Raw genomic sequence first — 22500 nt, 5'->3', positions numbered from 1 at the left:
GGCTTCGCCCCGCTTCCCAGCACTGCACGGTAGGGGGCTTCATCAGTTTCTCTTCACTGACCCCTTTAGCTCCCGGATTTCAAAACCGACCATAAAGGCGGCTCGTTTGAAATAATGTTCTCTTACTTTATGAAAGAAATTCTCCAAAACGTGTTTCTGGAAACGTTGGTGAGAAAACGGCCATGCAGTCGCTGAGTCTGTTAATTTCAGACCGGCAAAGGTCAGTTTAACACTCATGTTGTCCTCGCTTCAGATTGACCCAATTTTCTTATACCAATGTCCTTTTTAATTACCCAAAATAACATGATTGATTCCACACAACGCTCTTTGGCAAGTACAAATCTCTACTTTCATGAATTTTGGGGTGTCTTATTCAATTTTATACCATATTGAGAGAAAAATTAAATATTCCAGTCTGTAACTATCCATCAACATACATTCCTTTAAGTTTAGTCTAAATAATTCCTAATTTCTGCTTTTTGAACTCAAACATTAAGTATAATTTCCTAAAAATGAGGTTCATTGGCCATGAATTCCAAAAATAACTGTAAAACTAAAGTTAACAAGTCAGGGTTAAGTAGTGGTAAAAGTAAAAAAAAGTGACAAACATTGAAAAAAGTGTTGAAAAAAGAGACAAAACATTGATTAAAAAGCGTCACATGATGCTTTTCATTTGTGACGGGAAGACAACACAGGGGTTAAAAGATTTTCGTCGAGCCGGCCGCCCCACATTTGTTGGCTGGATTCAAGTTTACACAAATGGACTTTACACTTTTTTTCGCAATGTCATGGAGAAGTACTACGCTAACCATTATGCTAAGTGTAACAGCGACTGCTCTATTCGGTGGTGCTCGCTGTTACCGTGGAAATGTTTTAACGCTCTTTTGTTCCGACCTCTCATCAACCCGATAAATTCCCGTTGGTCCTACAGCCCACTAGTCCAATGTCCCTTTGTTCCAAAAAATTTAACCCTCTGCTCTGACATCCCATTGTTGATCATGTAGGCTTATTATATGGGATTGGATGGCCGATTGGTTGTGGTTAGGCATTTGACCTGGAGTGGTCAAGGTTAGGATAGCCGATTGGTCAGGGGACAGGGTTAGGGTTAGGGTTACGAGGGTTAGGGTTAGGGGGTTATGGGGGTTATGGTTAAGGTTAGGGGTTATGGTTAAGGTTAGGGGGTTATGGTTTGGGGGTTAGGGTTAGGGGTTATGGTTAGGGTTAGGGGGTTATGGTGGGTTAGGGGGTTATGGTTTGGGGGTTAGGGTTAAGGGGTTATGGTATGGTTAGGGGGTTATGGTTGGGGGTTAGGGTTAAGGGGTTATGGTTAGGGGGTTATTGGTTGGGGGTGAGGTGGGGGTTAGGGTTAGGGGGTTAGGGTTAGGGTTATGGTTGGGGGGTTAGGGGGTTATGGTTTTGGGGGTTAGGGTTAGGGGGTTAGGGTTATGGGGTTATGGTTAGGGGGTTATGGTTAGGGTTAGGGGGTTAGGGTTAGGGGATTATGGTTAGGGTTAGGGACCTCAACCAATGGGTTACAGTACGCGGATTGTGTGGATTAGGCTAGATAAACATTTTAATGTGATAACCCTCCTGTTGTCCTCTAGTCCAATTTGACTCATTTTCAAAAGTTTCTAAATCACACATTTTTTTCTATCAAATTGCCCCAACAAATGCTCTTCACAAGTGAAATTAAGGATTACTTTCATTGAATTTTTTTATCTTTAATTCATTTTTATCATTATTCTGACTTAACATTTGACATATCTGTGATTATCTATTACCTTCCTTCCTCTGAGCTTAACTTTTAGTCAAAATCATTCATAATTTATGCTTTCTTTAACACAACAATTTGGTAATTTCATATAAATGAGATTTCTTGACCAGGAATTCCAAAAACAAGAGAAAAACTAGTGTTAATATGTTCTAGTGGTGAACATAGCCTACTGGTAGTAATGGGGAAAAAGTGCCGACAATTTTGAAGGAAACATTTTTGACCCAGGAGGACAATACAAAGGTTAATAAGCTAGAGAAAAGTGATTTTGCTTGTCATTGTTGATTCAGATTTTAGATTATGGGAGATCCATAAAAGCCTAGCTATATGGTCGGAACCACGGGATCTCGGAATAGAGGGTTTACTTTTTCGAGACAAAGGGACGTCGGACTAGTGGGCTGTAGGACCAAAGGGAATTTGTCGGGTTATTGGGAGGTCGGAACAATGGAGTGTCGGAGAAATGACATGGCACAGAGTGAGCTGCTACTGCTGATGGAAGTCTCCGATCGTTTCTGGACACAGTCTCTCATCTTTTCTTCCAAAATGTTATTTTGCGCCAAATCAAATATGTTATGGTCAAAACTCATCTCGTAGCTGGTTGCCTTGTTTCCAGGTTTATAACTCATTATAAATGCATTTTCTGAAACTTCACTGGACACATTAAATGGGCGAAATCCCTTCTGGAACCAGAACCGTTCAAAAAGTCTTTTAAATGCTCACTGTTGTATAATACATTGTTTTTTTTTACCCTGGGTGATCAAATTAATAAAAATAATAAAACATTTTTTTGCATGAATGAGGTACAACAACATATCAATGCAAACACTTTATTGAGGCATTTTATTATTTATTATTTATTGTAATTGTAATTTGGCTAAATATAATTTAGCTGATATATACTGTGTGTATATATATATATATATATTTATATTTATATATAGGAAAAGACCTTTCCATATCCAAAGGGAAGGCAGCAGAGAATATAAGAAGGCCAAATAACATCTTCCTGTTTGACCCACTGTTCCGTCTTTGGGGTTTCACCTCATTTCCCTTCTCTGCTTTTGTCGGCACAGATAGTCTATATCGATGACATTCCATATCTGGGATTGTTCAGGTGTCACCGGAAATTCCGCCGGACACCCGTCCCCTTACACTTTTTCTTTGTTGTCGTTTGTTGGATTTATAGACTATGGTTACCTGCTCCTCAGATCTCTGCAGGGTAAATCCAGACAGCTAGCTAGACTATCTGTCCAATCAGAGTTTTCTGTTGTACAACTAATACAACTTTTGGACGTACACATGTTCCACCAAAACAAGTTCCTTCCTGAGGTGATTTTGCAGAGGTGCTGTCAGTGTGTCCAATGTCCATGATTGTGATTGGTTTAAAGAAAAGCCATTAAAGTAATGCCATCCACAGCGCTGTGGAGGAAGGTCTGCGGGACTATGACACAGATAACGTAATATCTCTTGCATTTTTTCCCACATAGGTTTGAACGGGCCTATAAAATCACATTAGTCTGGCATGAAAATGGGAATGTGCAAAAAAAGAGATGGAAGTGAGGAAGCATACTTTTCTCTCTCTCCCTGTGGGTCAGCTGCTAATCACAACTCTCCCGAGACCCCACTTCCCCACCCGAAAACCCCACTAAACCCCCCCACACACACACACACACACACACACACACACACACGAGACACTGATTCCTCTGCTCTTGAATAACCTCACCGGGGGCGAGTGACGAGGGGATGGGGAGGAGAGCAAAATCACCCTTCCTTATTTAGAGGGGGGGGAGAGAGAGAGAGAGAGAGAGTGTCTTTTGAAGACTTCCTCGCTTTAACCGCCACACAGCTACGGGGCTGTCGACTTGTCGAGGATTTCTCCTGGATGTGTGTGTAAAAAAGACCCTCCCATGGAGAGAGAGAGAGAGAGAGAGAGAGAGAGAGAGAGAGAGAGAGAGAGAGAGAGAGAGCGGTAGCCCTGATTAAATGCTGGAGCCGTCATGCCTGCGAGCCAGCCAGGAGATTAATATCGGCGTAACCTGTTACTTAATTCATTATGGGGATACAGGCTAATTTGATTTGATATTATTTTAATAAAGTTCTGTGATATCTAAGATTGTTTCAGGCTATCAAAATAATTTTCCAGTTATTACAGTTCGCCAGGCAGGTCCCTTTGATAGCAGCGGTTGGCCAGGCCTGTCCTGAATACATTACAACCGCTCCCCACACACACACACACACACACACACACACTCACACCCTGTTCCCCATTTCACTTAGTCTTACGCTCATATTCACACAGACTCATGTCAGATTCCTCTCTCCTCTCCCAAATCTCTTAATGTGTCATTGTCTTTCTTCTCTCTTCAGCGTTGTGCCTCTCTTATTTCGCTCTGTTTACCTCTCTTCCTCCTCAGTAATCCAGACGTTAACACATTAAAGTAGTACAAAATAGAATAAACAGGACTAGATGGTGTGGATAACAACAACATGCTGTAGTGTACCTGTGGGCCAGTGCATATACACAATACATTTACAGTGATGAGCAATTTAGGTTTGAGTTTCTAATTCATCCAACTATATTTCGGGCTGTGGGGGGAAACTGGAGCATTGAGAGAATCCCATGCAGACACAGGGTGGGGGCACAGCCGGCAGATTCAAAGCCCAGGACCATATACTGCTGAAAGCATGCCAGGGACGTCCTGTGGGAAGGACAGGAAGTAACATGTTCACACCAAAAGGCTTCAGGTGCCAGTAAGGCGATCCGGGAAGGCCAGTCTGTGTAATAACCCCAACTATAATTCTACATAAATATGAAGAACACAGACACGGTTTTCAGGAAAAACACAATACCGTCGCTGCTTCCTAAAACAGGAAGGAAAGCTGGCAAAACAAAGCCGCAGCTGTAAATGTGTAAATCACAATGCTTCTCAATATCACTTCTCCATCAGTCAGGCACAAGATCTGACCAGAATTACACTTGTGCTTTCCATAAACTGTTGTTGCTTTAGCCTATTATTTCAGTTGAAACCCTGCTAAGTGATCGTGAGAGCAAAAAAAATATAAAAACATAATTTAAATGTTTTAAATTGGGTTAGGGTTAGCAACAACACACGGCTGAAGAAGCCGACAAATAGCTTGTACAAAATCACGTAGGCTATACTCACTCAGCCAACATTTGAATGAGTTTTTATATTTATTAATTTAAGGGCGACATCCCCATCACCAAACCCACCAGACTCCATTTAAATAATCAGTACTTTTATCATCGTAAAACACAAATAGCTTAGAGGTAATTCCCTCTGCTGAAAATCTATATTTTTCATAAAAATATCCATTGGGGAATGTTAAGGGGGCTGTCTGTCTTTTTTTCCACTTAGTTATTACTGCGTGCACCACAACGACTGCCACTGTATGAGAGAAGATCCACATAGGGATAGGTGGGTCCCCAAACACAGGGCTTTCTAGCCGGGGAGCAGAGGCCGTGTCCCAGAAGAAGTTAGGGGGAAAGGACAAGACTTTCACCTAGGAAATAGGACACATGGGGACTGGAGTTATAACCCTGTAGCACAATGCACAGCCAAGACACACAATTTACAAGCATCAGTCTTTATTTTGACTGCTCACACACTTTAAATTGACAACCTTACAAACCATGTGACATCGTCTTCCCCGCTACCCTCCTTTTCTCGCGTCTTTGTACCTCCCACCGACGAGGCCCGGGAGAGTCGCGAGGAAATCATCGGGGGAGAGAGACAACGAGCAAATGTGCGTTAGAGGGATGAGACGTACTTTCCTCTGAAGCGTCACATAAATACGTCAGCCGTTTGGGTAGAGTTAGCAACCCCTTCAGCTGCGCGACGTCCAGGAAGACTGCTCTTATGTATCCTTGGCTATAGCTCTTCGACAATCACTCCTCAAGGCTCGTTCCTCGGGGACGAAATAAGAGCTTTGAGACGGCCCTCACCGAAGAGGGACAGAACATCCGGTTCAGCCGAGGATCGAGGAGTCGAGGAATTATCAAATAAGGGGGCTGGGATTCTGCCAACCTCTCTCACAGCCCGGTGTCCTCACTCTGTGGTGTGTGGCAGATATCTGACGGTCCAGCACGCTACTGCAGGGATAGTGTAATTAATCCAGCAAGAATTACCCGAGACAACGGACTCACCTGGCACTGCTCTATTGAGCTATCCCCACACTTCTCTCCACTGCAGCTGATTGCAGACCACGCCCACCTCCACAAACCCAAAGCCCAATCTTTTTTTTTTTAAGTGCCTAAACTTAACAGTTGTTGTTGCAGGACAGTAACATTTGGTCTTTTAAACTTAAAGTGCACATATTATGAAAAAACTATCCATGCTGTTTTGAGTGAGACACGGTTTCTGAAAGTCCTCTGCCTTCAGTCTCCCGGTGATCTGTTCAGTCAGTATCTGGGTTTAGGGTTAGGGTTCATCCTTGAAGAGAACACCTCTCCAAAGGGCCCAACGCCATTGATTGTGAGCATATGCCCACTGAAATCGGTTACAATGACGAACTGCAGTCAGGTCGAGAGAGAGAGAGAGAGAGAGAGAGAGAGAGAGATGAGCCCTAACCATAACATCAGATAGAGAAAAGAAGTGCTCACTAAAGCAAAATTTAGATGGATTTGTGAACAGTATTTGAGAGAAAAAGTCTTAGATCTTTTAGTTCCTTGATTGAAAAATTGGGGCTTTTTTTTCAGTTGAACTTTAAAATGCCTCTAACCCCAACCCTTATTTGGAGCTAATGTACTTGCTCTTAATACTAGTTGTCTGGAGTTTGTACATTCAAGGTTGATAGCACCTAATTGGAAATTGCTTTGGATAAAAGCATCAGCTAAATGACATGTAATGTAATAAGGATAAATGCTACTTCACCAATAGCCTAGACCATATAATAATAATACCTGAAATAGAAGTATTTTAAACTACGGAAATCGCTGTAATGTGAACAGTCTATAGTATGATAGAATGATAAAATCTCCCAGATGATGGTCCTTTCAGTCGCCATGGTTGGAGTTTAGCCAGAAAAAGTGAGCGCCATGTGGGGCTGACAGTTAAGTTTAGGCACCAAAACGACTAGTTAAGTTGAGGAAAATGATCATGGCTTGGATTAATACACACCCGAGGAACAAATGAGCGTTTCCTAGGTGAATGTATTTTGTATTTGCCGCAAAGTGAACTCTAGAGCTTGAAAGCTCTGTGTTTTACGCCTCCAACGTCGCCTTCCAGGCAGCTAACCCTAACCCTGAACCCTACATATAACCGTTGCCGCGCTGCCTGGAAGGAGACATTGGAGGCAAAAAACACCCAACACCATGTTTTATGTTGACACCACCTTTGTGCTATTTTTATTATTAAGACTAAAATTTCCTTTGTGATGAATGAAGTATCTATCCATCTATCTATCTATCTATCTATCTATCTATCTATCTATCTATCTATCTATCTATCTATCTATCTATCTATCTATCTTATTTACCATTAAACATTGAAGTTGATAAATAAGTGTTTTGGCATGGCTGGCCGAGTGGCTCTATCTATGACATTGGCAGAGGGATTTCAGAAATTACACCCTGTTTACAACTGAAATGTATTCATTTAATAAAGTTACTGTTCAGTACAGAATCAGTACAGAATTTTAAGTCTTGGTACCGCTACAAAAGTTGACCAAGAAAACCGAGTACTGAACTTGAATGTTTGTTGCTTGAAGATTTCATTAATAGTTTATTTGTTATCGCCAATTGTTCTTGACTTCTGACAATTGGAAAACTGGATGTGAACCTTTGAGTAATATGTTTGAGCACCCCTGTCATAAAGCCACCTGCCTTTCTGCGGTAAAGAATCCCAGCCTAGTGGCCGGGTTGGCTCCGTTGGTGGAGCGGGCGCACATGGGCGGAGGTTCGATGCTGCGGGTTCAAATCTGAGCTGCAGCCCTTTTCTGCAAGTCATTCCCGCTCTCTCTCCCCTTTTATGTCTTCACTTGTCCTGTGGATTTAAGGGTCTAAAAATGCCCCCGAAAAACTATCTTTAACCCTCATGTTGTCCTCGGGTCAAATTGACCCGTTTTGCTATATCAATGTTCTTTTTAACAACCAAATTGTAATTACCCAAAATAACATGATTGATTCCACACAATGCTCTTTGGCAAGTACAAATCTCTACTTTAATTTATTTTGGGGTGTCGTATTCAATTTTATAGCATTTGAAAAAAAAAATTGAAGTGGTTTTGAAATATTATTGAGTAAAAGTTGACATATTCCATTCTGTGATTATCCATCAACATCCATTCCTTTAATTTTAATCTCAATAATTCCTAATATCTACTTTTCTAACTCAAACATTAGGTGTAATTTCCTATAAATGAGGTTAAATGGCCATAAATTCCAAAAATAACTGTAAAACTAAACTAAATAAGTTATGTAGTGTTGAAAATAAAATAAAAAAAATGACATTGAAAAAAAATGTGTCAAAAGTTATGAAAAAAGGGACAGAAAAAGTAAGAAAAGGTTAAAAACATCGATAAAAAGCGCCAACAAAAGTGCTGATTTAGAATTTTGACAGGAAGACAACACAAGGGTTGAAAAAAGACAAAAAACATCCCAGCATATTTCCTGCTAAAACTAGCCTTGTGTCCCATTTCCATAATGCAAACTGCAAAAATGCTGCCAACCTCACTGTTGATGCTCCATTCACAATAACACAACTAATGTTTCAACATTGTTTTAGTACAGCTGTATTGATGTTAAAACACTCCACAAGGCTCCTTTAATCAAAGCTCTCTGTCTCCGGCGCTCTTTTATTTTTTGCCTCTCTTTCTTCTATCACCAATGTCATCCATTCATTATTAAAGCTCCCCTCGCCTCGTCTCTCCTATGCTCTGCTCTATTAGAAACCCTTGTATCAGCTGCTCCGGGCCACAGAAGGACAGGGGAATGAGGGGAAAAAAAATAAAAATGAAGACATGTTCGGCTCTTTGCAGGGGGGCGTGTAAGTCGCCTGTCAGCCTGTAATCACTGTGTCCGCGACTCTGTATGCTAATTCATCTCTCCATACTGCTGACTAGGACATGCAGTATAAATGAAGTTTGTTGGACTGCACAAGGGCTGACTTGAATAAAAGATCAGGGTCCTGAGGAGATTCAGGGTTGTTATTAGCCATGTGGAACTGTACAACCACACCGTCAGACACCTAGTGTTGTAATGAAGACCTTTTTACATGGAAATTGGCATCTTTATCCCTGCCAGAGAGGGATTAGTATAACTGTGGCAACATTGAACATTAGTGATTGGAATGAATGGAAGCTGAGAGTAAAAATAGGAGGCAATGCGTTGGAAATGTGTCAAAGGCATAGCCTGCTGAACGTTTTTGCCAAAATGCACATTTATTTTCAGTGTGATGTTGTTGAACACTACCTGAAGCCTGAGGATGGTTACAACTGCATCATTTCCATCATGTAGGACACTGTTTGTGCACACATACAGAATGAATAGAACCGACAGAGGGTGTGGATGTTTGTCAGAAAACCAGTTAGTCATTTGTCCTGCAGCTATTGTGCCCAATAACACTGTCCTGAGCTGGTAAATCTCATCACGCAACGAGACACTGATCTGTGACACAGATCCGGGTTAAACAGAGTAACTGTCATAATGTTTAAGAGTGTACATAACAAGCAGCGTCACTCCACCATCCACCTCCTTTATGCTATCTGCATACTGCATGTATTCAATAGACCGTTTTACCTGTTGTGTAAGTCTTTACATTATAAGTAAAGGTCCCATGTTGTAAAAGGTGAGGTTGTCATGTTTTGTTGTTATTATGAAGCAGGTCAAGGTGCTTTATCAAGACCGTGAAAGAATCAATATCCACAGAAAAATGCACACAACCAGCATTCAGAAGCTTTGCCTTTAAACTAGCCACCAGTACTTCAGACTGTTGTGGTGTCATAACTATACTATATAAAGGTAGAAAGTACCGCTACATTGAGTCACAGCTGCAACGATGGTGCAGGAACACAGAGATGTGGATTACCTGGACGCGCTGACCAATCACAGCAGACTGGGCTTTTTCGAGAGGGGGTCTTAAAGAGACAAGCGCTAAAACTGAGCGTTTCAGACAGAAGACAGAATACAGGTATATTCAGACAGACAGTTTGAGCAAAATAATTATATTTTTTGACATTAAAGCACGTAAACATGTTCTAGTAGAAACCCAAAATACAACTATGAACCTGAAAATGAGCATCATATGGGACCTTTAACGCAAAATGACTATGTTATTATATAAGAAACATTTAAAAGCTGCACCAATAGATCCAGTCAAAGGTGTTCTTTGTAGTGACAATCTCAGAGAAAATGAGTATGCATGACCCCTCTCTCTCACCCCTTAACTTTCTTTATCTATCCTATCACATGAAGGCCAAAAAAGCCCTCAAAGAAATCAAAAATAATATTATTAATAAACCGTGCAACCTTGGGTCTACGGACCTATTATAACTTGTTGTTTTTATTATGGCTCATATGACCCCCCCGTTTCCAGCCACAGCAGGTAGCTGTACACAACAAGTCCTTCAAGTTAACTGACAAAATAAGTTGTTTGTCCATGCCCTCTAGAACTGCACATTAAAGTCTTTTCTGATCTCACGTCCCTATCAGCAGGATATTATTTATCTGTGTCTCAGAAACCATTACAAATCCTTTTTAGGAAAATACATCTGTTTCATGATGTGACAAATGTTCATATTTAGAGGAATAGATTGGTTTGGGTTCACATAAACACCTCTTTAAACTAGCATGATTTGGTTGAAATGTCTAAAACCTGAATGTATATGAATGCGTGGAGTTAGAAACAGATTGATCGACATAGGTCTTGCACACTGTAGGAGGCCAGGAGGTGTGTTAAAGATTAAGTCAGATAAAAACAGACTTGGTGGTCAGTGGCTCTTTCTGTCATGTTAGGCCTGCTATGAAAACATGCAGGCTCCTTTGTGGATATTTGGAAAATGTGGAAGCATTTTGCTCTACAATGAGTTAGGGTTCCGAGGTCAAGACCTTCAGTCCCCCAGAGGTTCTGGGTAGAGGGCAGGTGTGTGTTTATGTGTGTGTGTGTGTGTGTGTGGTCTTGTTTAACTATATTCGTGGGGTCCAAAAACCAGGAGTCCAGTATACCTGTGGGGTCCCGACAGCTTTGTGGGGCCAAAATGCTTGTCCCCACAACTTCAAAGGGCTGTTTGAGGGTTAAGACTTGGTTTAAGGATTAGGGTTAGAATTAGCTTATGGTTAGGGTGGGGTTAAGGGTTAAGGTTAGGCATTTAGTTGTAATGGTTAAGTTTAGGTAAGGGGCTAGGAAATGCATTACGTCAATGATGGGTCCCCACAAAGATAGTACCACAAACCTGTATGTGTGAGTGTGTGTGTGTGTGTGTCTGTGTCTGTGTAGGTATTACTTTTTTGCATCTGTGTTTCTAAATATGTTGCATGTGTTGTTTTCAGTTCTTTATACTTTGTGTTTATTTCCCTGAACTCACTTTACCATGAACACACCATGTGAGTATGTACCATGTATTCCCCTTACTTCCACAATGCGCTCATGAGTGTCTATGTATGTGTACTATAGTATTGTATGTTACAGTGGCTGTGTATTCACATGCATACTGTATATTATAAATGTATTTACTCTCTATAAGTGTGTTTATTTGAAATGGGAATGCAACTTTCTTTAACCCTGAAAGTGAAACACGAAGCAGCAGGTAGCAGCTGAACCCCCCTCCCCCCTTGTTTCTTATTTTGCTTGTCCTCTTCCCCCCTTTCAATCTGTCTTTGTTGATGTTTCACTGTTGCATGTATTGTAGACATAAGAACAGAGGAAGGAAGCAACTTCAGAAAATATACTGATGTTAATATGGTGAAATGGAAATCAGCTGTGGCCTCATCTACCTCTCAGTGTTCTGTTATTCTCTTCCTCAAAGTCTTGTTTATCTTCCTATACAGACTGTCTAAGAACTCTGGAATCATTAGGGTTAGTCGTTGTGCTGTATAGTTTTTGTTTGCACAATGCCAGTTAGTGACGGTGCCATCAAATAAGATGTTTGGAAGAAGCAAGATTCAAAAGTAATTTCTGACGAGCAGTTTTGATACGCAGTCATTGAGTCTGTCAGACATCTTAACTTAGATACTGGACATGATGGTGATAGTTCTGTGCTTAAAGCTTCTATAATCAATATTTTTTGAAATAAAAAATGCAACAAAGTGAAAGGGATCTGTCATAGTGATGAACCTGCAGAGAATTATCTCCTTAATCTGCAGCTCCCCTCGGCTTTACTGAGTTACAGTTCATTACTTGGCTGTCTGGCCCACGGCTTTAATGTTCTGATTCACTCTCACCGCTCTCATAGCATTGTTTTCAGCAGCAGCAGGCAGCTGTTTTCAGAGAAATAGCTAAAAGAAATAACACAATACAATATGCTACCTGTTCAGCACTAAACAGCAGACAGACTCAGAACATAGTAGAGCATTTACTTCATTACATTAAGTTATTTATAAGGACAATGCACTTTAATCAACACTACTCTAAATGTGCCATTGTTAGCCAGCTGGCTTATTTTCAACTGTAGTCCTTTGGCGAGATGTTCTGACACCAAAGAATAGGATTCAGCATTAGAACAGTAACACAATAAACAACAATCAACAATATCCACATTTAGCACATGTAGCCACGTAAGCAGCCAATATGAAGCAAGTAATCACGGCCAAGCAATGCTGATTATAGCCAGTTTTTACACATGCAGACACACAGAGCAGAAATAAGCAGCTAAAGAGCCACATTTTTTATAAAGACCAGGTAGAGACCAAAATAGAGCTTAAAGAGAGTGTATGGCATTAGCTTACATTCACCAGGTGGACACAAAGAAGTTCGCCAAATCAAGGCAGTTTTAAGCAGTTTCCGATACATGCGGTCCAGTTGTGCAAAAGATTCTCAATTGTCAACATACTGACTCTTAGTCAGGACCCCTTGACCTCAGTTTTTAACGCTCGGGTTGTTTAAGTGACACGCAGGACAAGAACGAGACACAAACAGTGGTCTCCCGGGTTAAAGTCTTGTGTTGTTCCACCAACCCAACATGTCTCTTTACGCGGATTTTCGGTCTTTAATGCTCCTCCCTACTAGTGACGGAGTACTCTAGTCCTGGACTCTGATTCAAAGTCAAATTGAAATCGAAATAGGACTCGGAAGTTGGATGACGTTTCTGACTACATTTATGTGTAATAAGCAACAATGTAGGACTCAAATCCGACTTGAGTCGCTAGTCTTTGGACTTGTAAATTCCACCAGACGTCCCTCTTTTTGGCCGGATGTCCTTTACCTTCAACTTTCTTAGGATTGGTGCTCTGGATTTACTATGTTACATATACTTATTATAATACTGTGGTTAACTGCTCCTCAGATCCCTGCAGGGTAAATCCAGACAGCTAGCTAGACTATCTCTCCAATTAGAGTATTCTGTTGCACGACTAATACAACTTTTGAAAGTCCACATGTTCCACCAAAACAAAGAAATGCCAATAAACCAGAGGACGTTTCTCTCCCATCCCGGAATGCTGTGTGAACTACCCAGACACTCCTCCACAGCAATGTGAAGAAAGGTCTGGAAAAGCGAGAGACAACATGCTACCTAACACCCAGTATGTTATTCCCCTTTTCTCACTTTCATCATTTGTGTCTGTATCCCACACCCTTTCTTTTTCTTTCTGTTCCACCACTCTGTTTCCACAAGCTCCCCAAGCCCCAAGTTCAACAAATACAACAATTACCTGGTCAAGGGTCAATCTTATCCGATTTCCCAAATTCCAGAGGACCAGAGGATGGGCCTCTGCTGGACGCCTGTAGATAGAGAAGCACAAACAATTCTGTAAATGTAAATGTAGAGTGTTGGTTTCCGGTTGTCTCTAAATAAATGCTGCGGTAAGTTCCTATGGCTCGCTTCGCAAAAAAACAAAAAGAGCCGCAGCAACATGGGGGGAGCAGTAGTCAGTTGTTAAAACTCTGACACAGAGAGAGGATACCAGAGGACAGGGAAGCCAGTCTACATACCACAAATTCATAAGTATCTGGAGAGGCGGCTCACGTATTTGATGACGGCAGGATGTAGTACAGGTATAGGTCTTTAGTGCGCTTGCATAACTGCAGTGTGAAAGCAAAACTTACCGGATCAAATGCCAAAAACATGAACCTTGGTCCTGGATTTAGTCTATCAGGTGTGGAAGCCCCCCTAAAAAACATCAAACCTGACCTGCATCTCTGTAAGAAATATAAAAGCTACTGTATGGGTTACCACACACACCTACATATTGTAAGTCAGTAAAAAAAAGTCAATTTTCCACCCTCTGTACTTAAAATGACTGAATGTAAATCTGTTTTACACATGGGCGTATAAAGAAGCCCTTATCCTTTTTCCAAGGTCTTGGAAAGTGCCAGTATTTTTTATGCATTATTGTATTTTTTTTTTTTTTTGCTTTTGTATTTATTGTTGTTGCTTTTTTGTCCTTCAGCCCGTGTGGCAGGGCAAGGCTGGGGAGGGGGGATAAGAATGGCACAGCAATAAGCATTGAGATTGAGTTGTAAAATACATTGACTGTTTGGCTCAGGGGAGCTACTTCGTTCTCGCTGCATGACGACTGTCACTGAGAACTGTCACCGAGAAATAACACAGAGACTCGACCGGCAGCCTCAACCTCCCTGCGCTCTTAAATAACTTCCTCCTTTTTCACTTTCTTCCGTAAGATATTCATGGTTCATTTTCAAACCCCGTATAGGCCTTTAAAATGTTGATGCACTGTTTAGAGATCAGTATTACTGAAATAAAATCCAGTGGCAACTTTACAGCATTTGGACTGTAGCCTTGATTAGTTTTACACGGGGTGTCCAGTGATTTGTTTTATTTGCTGCATAAGCCATGCAGTTACATCTGTATCTTTCAGAGATATTTGTGGAAGAGTAATGTCTGCTAGGCTGATGGCCAAAGACAGCTGGTATTCTTCGGTGGAGAAGGGAGCATGATGTAAAAGATTGCTAAAATTTCATCTTTTTGGGGGACGCCATTATAGCTCACCTGTCTACAGCTGTCTTACAAATTAAAAGCTCAAAAAATGTAATCTTCTCAGCTCTTTCACTACTTTTAAAATGATTTAAATACAGGTGGCCATCATACAAACCAGCTGTTGTGCTAAATGTATCTATAGCCCTTTAAGGGGGTGGTACTACATCAAAAAAAAAAAAATCTTCTCAGAAAAGTCCACAAGTGACACTGATACGCTTTTATCCAAGAAAAGTTAGTTGAGACAACAGGAGGCCAAATCAAACTCATTTACACATGCAGGGCTGCCTGAATCACCTGCAACTCTGTCACACACACACACACACACACACACACACACACACTGTATGCAAGGCTGAGGTTAGGGTTATCCATTGGCTAGTCTGGAAGTCCATTTCCCGGATAATGGCCTGACATCAGGCGCATCCTCACCTTCTGCTCTCTGTGTGTTGCCGTTCGCAAACTCCGTTCTCTTCTGGAAACAACAACAAACTTCGACTTAGCAGGCTACATGCTGAAAATGGCAACTTTTGAAGAAGATTTGGATCGTGCAACAAGGGAGTGTTAACAACAATGTTCACGGTATTTCCTCTCTAACTGGGACGTTTTGGGACCGGTTGGTGGGGATTTGCTGTGGATGAAGAACACACAGCGATACACTAGTAAGAGCAAATGATGTGTAGCCATGTATCCAGCTAATTGACTGTACATAGTTCATGTTACTGTATTGTGTATGCTCCATCAAAACAAGTTCCTTCCTTAAACTACTCCGTGGAGCGACCGCTGTGTCCGGCACTAAGCTAACCCTAACCCAAGACGATTGTGATTTGTTGAAAGAAATGCAAACAAACCAGAGCACTTTATTCTCCCATCCATCTGGGATGAGAATATATGTTGTTGTAGCCAGACCTTAACCCACAGCGCTGTGGAAAAAAGGTCTGGCTATGCAAGATTACCTATTGGCTGAGCGAGATGCCTTTCTCTGACATTGTTAATGAGTGCAAAGAGCATCTTAAGAAACTCTAGAACGTGCAGGAAGAACCAAAAATGACCTGAAAGCGTCTTCAGCATCATCTTCAGCACCACCACTGAACGCCATGCTCATAACAAAGCATCTAATGCTAATAAAGGGGCCCTCATGTGATGAAATCATTATCATAAAATATACAAAATAGAACAAATATACAACAAATATATGAATTCTTGAATCTCCCAGGCCCCTATTGTTCTTCTTCTGTTGTGGGATTAATGTAGATGCAATCTTGACTGTAGCTTCATCTGTGAAACATCCTCTGGCTGTTGAACGTCTTTTTTCGCCGAGCCGCGAGGGCTTTTGAGCAAAAGCTCCTTCCAAAGCTGCCGCTTTTCACATTACGAGTTCATACTTCTATTAAAGAATCATCAGACATTCGTAAGTCATGCCCTCGATCGATAATCATGCAAACACAGTCCTAATCAATATGTGAAATATAAAATAACGACAAACGATAATATGGAGATGGAGAACATCTCATTTGCCCCCCCCCCACCCGCCCCCCATCAGATGAACATGTTTGAATATCAAACATCACAATAGCAAAGCATTCATTTGGCTTTCATGTGATGGGGCCGTGCATTTTAGTTGGCACACGGTTGAATGTCTGAACTGAGAGAGAGAAAAAAAAAAAGTTTTTTAACTCTAAAATGATATCGCTCGGAGTGATAGTGGTAGTAATAAAGAAGTTATTGACCAAATGATATTGATCGACAGCTCCTCGGGCAAAACGAGCCGACCTTGGTCTCCCTCTGTGCCTTGCCCTTCCTCCGCCTGCCTCCCCCTCGACTCTCCTCCCCCGGAATTCAATAATATATTATTTTACACAGTTTAAAGCCGGACAACAAATAGCTGCGCAGCACAAGGTGAGGAATTACTGGTAAATTTTTCATGGCTATTTGCCTGTAGGAATTTTGGCGAGGATGTGTGAGGGTGATTAAAAGGCTCCAGTCAAGGCTTGATTAAGGGTTGCCATTCAACAGAAGGCATGGCAGAGAAGGAATGAAAAGGGAGGGAAAGAAAAAGGTTAGTCGGAAGAAAGGGAAAAAAAAAACAGGGTCTATGTGTTCCTTCCTCTGCTCGGCATTAATCAGATACTGACCTTGAAGACGTAGCAGGAGAGAGGTGGCGGTAACTACATCCAAGCTCTGCCGCCCTGGTTTAGTCACAAGGGCGAAGGAGGGAAACAATGGTCATTGATTTGGCTTTGAAGAGGCAGGGAGGAAATGCCTGGGCGATTGTTGCACGTTACACTCTTAAAAAAAACGCTGCTTTTAAAAATGTTTGTGTGATGTTTGTAAGTTCTTTCCTTGGATAAGGTCTTAATAAAAAAAAAAAAAATAGCCTGGATGCCAGCCGAACTTAGCCTTGCCCACAACATTTGAGATCTGGACTTGATCCGTTGTGGAGCAACTATGCTCGAACCAGAGCTGTTTGGACCAATCATATTGTCAGGGCGGGCTTTATACAATGATGGATAGATGATAATCAACCATGTCACCAAACACCGCTAGGGTTGAATTAGTCTACAACAAAGATGGCTGCCAATGGAGAATTGAGTTGTGTAGATTCCGCCATCGTATCCGTTTTAGAAGATATCAACAGCTGTGGCTCAGTGGTAGAGCGGTTGCCTGCCAATCGGAAGGTCCCTGGGCCTGCAGTCGCATGTCGAGGTGTCCTTGCATCGGAGTGTGAATGTGTGTGAGTGTTTATCTGATGAGCAGCAGGTGTACGGCAGCCTCGGCCACAGTCTATGAATGTGTGTGAATGGTGAATGTATCCTGTATGATGTAAAAGTGCTTTGAGTAGTCGTTAAGACTAGAAAAGCGCTATATAAATACAGCACATTTACATTTAAAAGAGGAACAGAGAACGGCGATCAAGGCATTTGTCAATTGGAAAGTTCAACATACGTCACGTAGTCTGTGGCTCTGATTGTTGTAGGTCTATGCAATTGAGTGCAGAGGGACTTTTTTTCCTGGTTTGGTTGAAACACGCCCCATAATCACAACCTAGTGGAGTGGAATCAGACTCATATTCTGATTAGAAAAGATATCCATATAATAGCGAAATATTGCCCAGCCCTACTTGTAGTAAATTTCCCTATATTTTTAGAATCATCAAATCGTTCTTATCCTTATGTTTTGTCAAGGCCCTCAGAATTTGATACCAACTCAAAAGGCATTAGGACTAGGCAATACCTCAATATTATATCAATGGCCATATATGAGGCTTGTTTTAAATTTTGGTTATCGCAATATCGTGATATGACTAGTGTTGTCTTATTCTGATTTTACCTTATTTGCCCACTATTTGCGTTTACGCCCACCTTTCGGATGGTAATTTATAAGAAAATCTTATTATGTAAGTATTTTTTATGATGCACCAATACCCAACAATATATCGGCAAAATATATCGATATCGTGGTATTTGGTCAAAAAGAAACAACGATGGCGGACGTGATAGACGGATGGTTCATCCAATTACCTGCGAGTTATTATTATCATTTTTTTGAAAATGCCTGCCCTTTACCAAACAGTTTCCAATGACGATTTCTCAGATGTTTCTGTGTAACAAACCACCTGGCGCGTCAGTTTAAGGTCCGGATGCACGGATGGGTCAAACAAACACGGGACTTTTACCCAGGAGGCCGCAGTTTGTGTCTTATGTCAGGCTGTTCTCATGAACCATTGGTACGTATAGCTACGAAAAGTATTGCACTAGAATTTGTATGTATTCCACGTATTTATTGCTGGATAAATGGGACCCCATTAAGAGGCTGGTAAAGTGATCATTTTGTCTAATACAGATCATGCTGAAAATAGAACTGAACCTCCTAGCAAGCGAGCTAACTAACTAGCCAGCAGCAACTAAATTCGTAAAATGTATCACCTTAATGTTTCATTCACACACTTTTGTCACAGCGGAGACAGGCAAGTCGCTCTCGCCAGTCGAGGGACTCTTTGTTAGGCTCATTATCATTAACCAGTGTGTAGCATGAAAGCACGGTGGGTGGAATTAGCAAGCTAGCTAACTACCTATCCAACAAGCTAAGTCACTTTACAACTGCTAACATTGCTGACTCGTGGAAAAATTCATAACTTTTTGTGTCCTGACTGATTTATTAAGGACTCCACCTGTATTAGAGAAATAAATCACTTTAGCTGATTTTTAAAGTGAATAAAACAGCCCTGCCAGGCTACTTACTGAAGCAATTCAATATCTCCCACATGTAAAGGGAAAAAAACTAAGCAGTGGACCAAACCACTGTGTGACAAGGGAAGGGGGACTTGAAATGTTTCTAGACCTAAAATGCATTTTTCCCCCATTTTCATTTGTATTGGTTTACTACTTACACAATTATGTGAAGCATATATCAAATACAATATACAGTGTTCTTTTTTTTAGGGGGGGGACAACCATCAGATGGGGTGGGTCCTGACCCCCCCGCGCGATTTCCGCCTATGAGCATGTGGACTTCAGGTATCATCACATCAATGATGCTGAACTTGGGGGAGAGTTTGAGGGAGAGATCACGACCCTCGTCTCTGTTCTGACCCATCGTTGGCAATAGAAAACCATGAAATACTGCTGAAAGCTTAATTCATTAATGCATTAAATAATGAAAAAAGTTGAGTTTGAGTTAAGATTAATCTGGTACGCTAAGGTCAAAAATAAATTCCCATGTTACAGGTCCTACGTCAGGTCCAACGTCTACTTCTGTTGTACAATGAGTGAATTTAAGTTTTCAATAAGTAATTCATTATATTTTTTTAAATAACTTGCACAGACCTGATTAGATTAGAATAGATTCAACTTTATTGGCATTACATATGTACAGGTACAAGGCAACGAAATGTAGTTTGGGTCTAACCAGAAGTGCAATAGCAGTAAGCAGGATATATACAATGGTTCCATAAGTGCATAAGTGAATAAATATGGAAGTGAATAACATTATAAACAGAATTTTACAGATGGGTTTGTCCTATGAATATAAAATATAGATAACAAGTATTGTGAGCAAGATTTACAGCTGGATATCTACTGAATATAATATACAGGTGGATATTACTGTAAATAGAATTTTTACAGATGTGTACAATGAACATAAGGACTGATTAGGACAGCTCAAAAAGTGAGCAGCAGTGTTTCCTCCGAACAAGGGAAGTTAAGCTTGATTACTGCTGGCAGAGTGAATAAGTGAGGAATCAAAGAAGGGAGGGAGCATCAGCTCATCGGCAAAGCGTGCTATCACCCTCACCTCACTTATCCTGTGTGAACACGATCATCCTGTTCGTTTGCATGTCAGAGATGCTGATGGAGAAAGAGATGGTGGTTACGCTCAGTAAAATATTCATTCCGCTTGCAGGCCAGCCGAGTGAAACATCCAGCTTCTTGGCAGACATGGGAACTGAAGAAAGAAAAAAGAAAAGAAAAAAGTGAGTGGGAGCGAGGGGGATGCATCCATTATTGAAGTGCCAGGATGTTATCAATTCATACAAGGTCAATATGGAAGTTTTCAATTTGTGCTTGTGTCAAGACAAAGATTTCACCTTGTTTGGCTCACAAACTCTTCCACTCTTCCTTTCTACCTTTCTGCTCAGTCGCGGGTCTTAATAGTCTCACAACTCTACTGCACACAACACCGTGTGTTACATTGTCTTGTTTTGGTTTTTTTCCTCCACTGCATTGCAAGTCTCCTGAAGCTTGGCTGCAAGATGGCACAAGATGTGACCTTACCCCTGGCAACTTAAAATTCAACCCATTGGTCTATTTCCCCTGCAACACACACACACACACACACACACACACACACACCACACACACACACAGAAGGATATATTTGCACAGTGTTTGCTGTTGGAGAGCTCCTCATTTACATCAATTATGGATAGTCAACTTCCATCCTGGTGGCCCGCCACTGCATATTTCATGGAGAGGAGGGCATTTTATGAGTTAATGTGTCCAGTTGACATGCCTCTGAAAGCACTGGCCTGTCCCTTACACCGTGTGCAGGGCTGAGGAGAGCACGCAAACACAAACCTCGTGAGGTGTGTGTGTGTGTGTGTGTGTGTGTGTGTGTGTGTGTGTGTACCCACTCAACCTCTTCCCTTGCCACATCGTGCATCCAGCAGAAACGCATCTTGCGACTTTCTGCAACGCATTGTCATTGTCAAAACATATGCGCAACCATTTGTTTGATATCCTGCGAAATGACAGCGACCGCAAGACCGGTCACATGACCAAATTTACAGTGAAGTTGAGCTGACAAAAGGTTACTGTGAGCCTCAATAATTTATACTCTTTATTGATGGGGAAATTACACTTTACACTCTGTTGTTATTACACACAGGCCTGAAATACACACACGCTCAGGTACTATACATGCACTAATTGAGAGAAGTCAGAGTGAGTGGGCTCTGACTTGAGCAGCTGAGCGGGGGTTTGGTGCCTTGCTCAAGAGCACCTTGGCATCTGTCCAGCTTTTTTGTACTTTGGCCCAAACAAGGACTTGAACCAGCGATCCTTTGGTTTCCAACCCAACTCCCAGACTGAGCTACTGCCACCCTCTACTACAGGTTATACAGTCACTTCGGCGGCCATGACAGTTGAGTTCAGCGGACAAAAGGTGACTGTGCTCGGCTTGGGTAGAGTTAACACATCAAAACAATTACAGCTGTCGCCATGGTCCCGCTACACGTTCTGCAATACCCTGTTACATCCTGCCACGATCTGCGGTTCCCAGCTACGTCCTGCTGTGCCTTGTAATGCCGCAGAATGCCCTGCTATGCCATGAACTACTACAAAGAACTACTACAAACTACTATTTTTTGTGACTGTTATTTCCACTAAACCCAACCGGCCCGTCAGACACCGCCTACCAAGAGCCTGGGTCTGTCCGAGGTTTCTGCCTAAAAGGAAGTTTTTCATCGCCACTGTCACACTGTTGCTTGCTCTGGAGGAAACTACTAGAACTGTTGGGTCCTTGTAAATTATGGTGTGTGGTCTAGAGTCTAGACCAACTCTATCTGTAAAGTTAAAGTGTCTCGGGATAACTCTTGTTATCAATTGATACTATAAATAAAATTGAAATTGAAATTGAAATTACAAAAGTAAGTAGTACTGCCGGGACACAACTTAAGGTTTCATTCATTTCCTGAGTAGAAAGTCTTGTGTCTTCCCCTTAACTTCTTCCCTGGGATTTACAAACCATCCATCCGCCCCGACCACCTTTCTATCGGATCCTTGTGCTCTCATACAGCAGCAGTCACTGTGGTGCATACAGTCACAAGAACCTAGAATCCATACTAATTAGTGCATTACTTTTCGTAGCCATATGTTTGAATGCTTCATGAGAGCAGCTTGGTTTCTGCTAGGGAGGAAGCAACACCAGTAACTAAATCTGAGGAAGCACTTCTGTTTATTGCTTGTTTGTAAGTCAGTGCATTCATAAAAACAGGTACACAACTTCCACTTTAAAGTGCGTAGGATACTAAAATGTCCAACTAACATCCAATGCAACTTTTCAACCTCTTTTCAAAAGGCCTGTAAACAAAGCTGCTCTCATTATGCCTGCTCTCCCCT

General features: G+C 41.5%; 2 long non-coding RNA genes across 2 annotated transcripts in view; both read left to right on the top strand.

Annotated features, from left to right (window-relative positions):
• The first annotated feature begins 1028 nt into the window (after nucleotides 1–1028).
• On the top strand, nucleotides 1029–6928 carry LOC116697139 (uncharacterized). The gene is made up of 3 exons (XR_004333933.1): nucleotides 1029–1085; nucleotides 3115–3119; nucleotides 6918–6928. It is a non-coding gene; the product is annotated as an uncharacterized LOC116697139 (long non-coding RNA).
• Nucleotides 6929–7696: 768 nt separating this feature from the next.
• Nucleotides 7697–22500, top strand: part of LOC116697138 (uncharacterized) — a 21065-nt gene continuing 6261 nt past the window's right edge. Inside the window, exons 1-2 of the long non-coding RNA XR_004333932.1 lie at nucleotides 7697–7778; nucleotides 20349–20354. This is a non-coding gene — a long non-coding RNA (uncharacterized LOC116697138). The remainder of the gene's footprint in view (nucleotides 7779–20348; nucleotides 20355–22500) is intronic.

This window comes from Etheostoma spectabile, chromosome 10 (assembly GCF_008692095.1).
Source record: "Etheostoma spectabile isolate EspeVRDwgs_2016 chromosome 10, UIUC_Espe_1.0, whole genome shotgun sequence".
Taxonomy (NCBI): Eukaryota; Metazoa; Chordata; class Actinopteri; order Perciformes; family Percidae; genus Etheostoma; species Etheostoma spectabile.
Note: the sequence above shows the minus strand (reverse complement) of the source record. Positions and strands in the feature narration are given on the sequence as shown.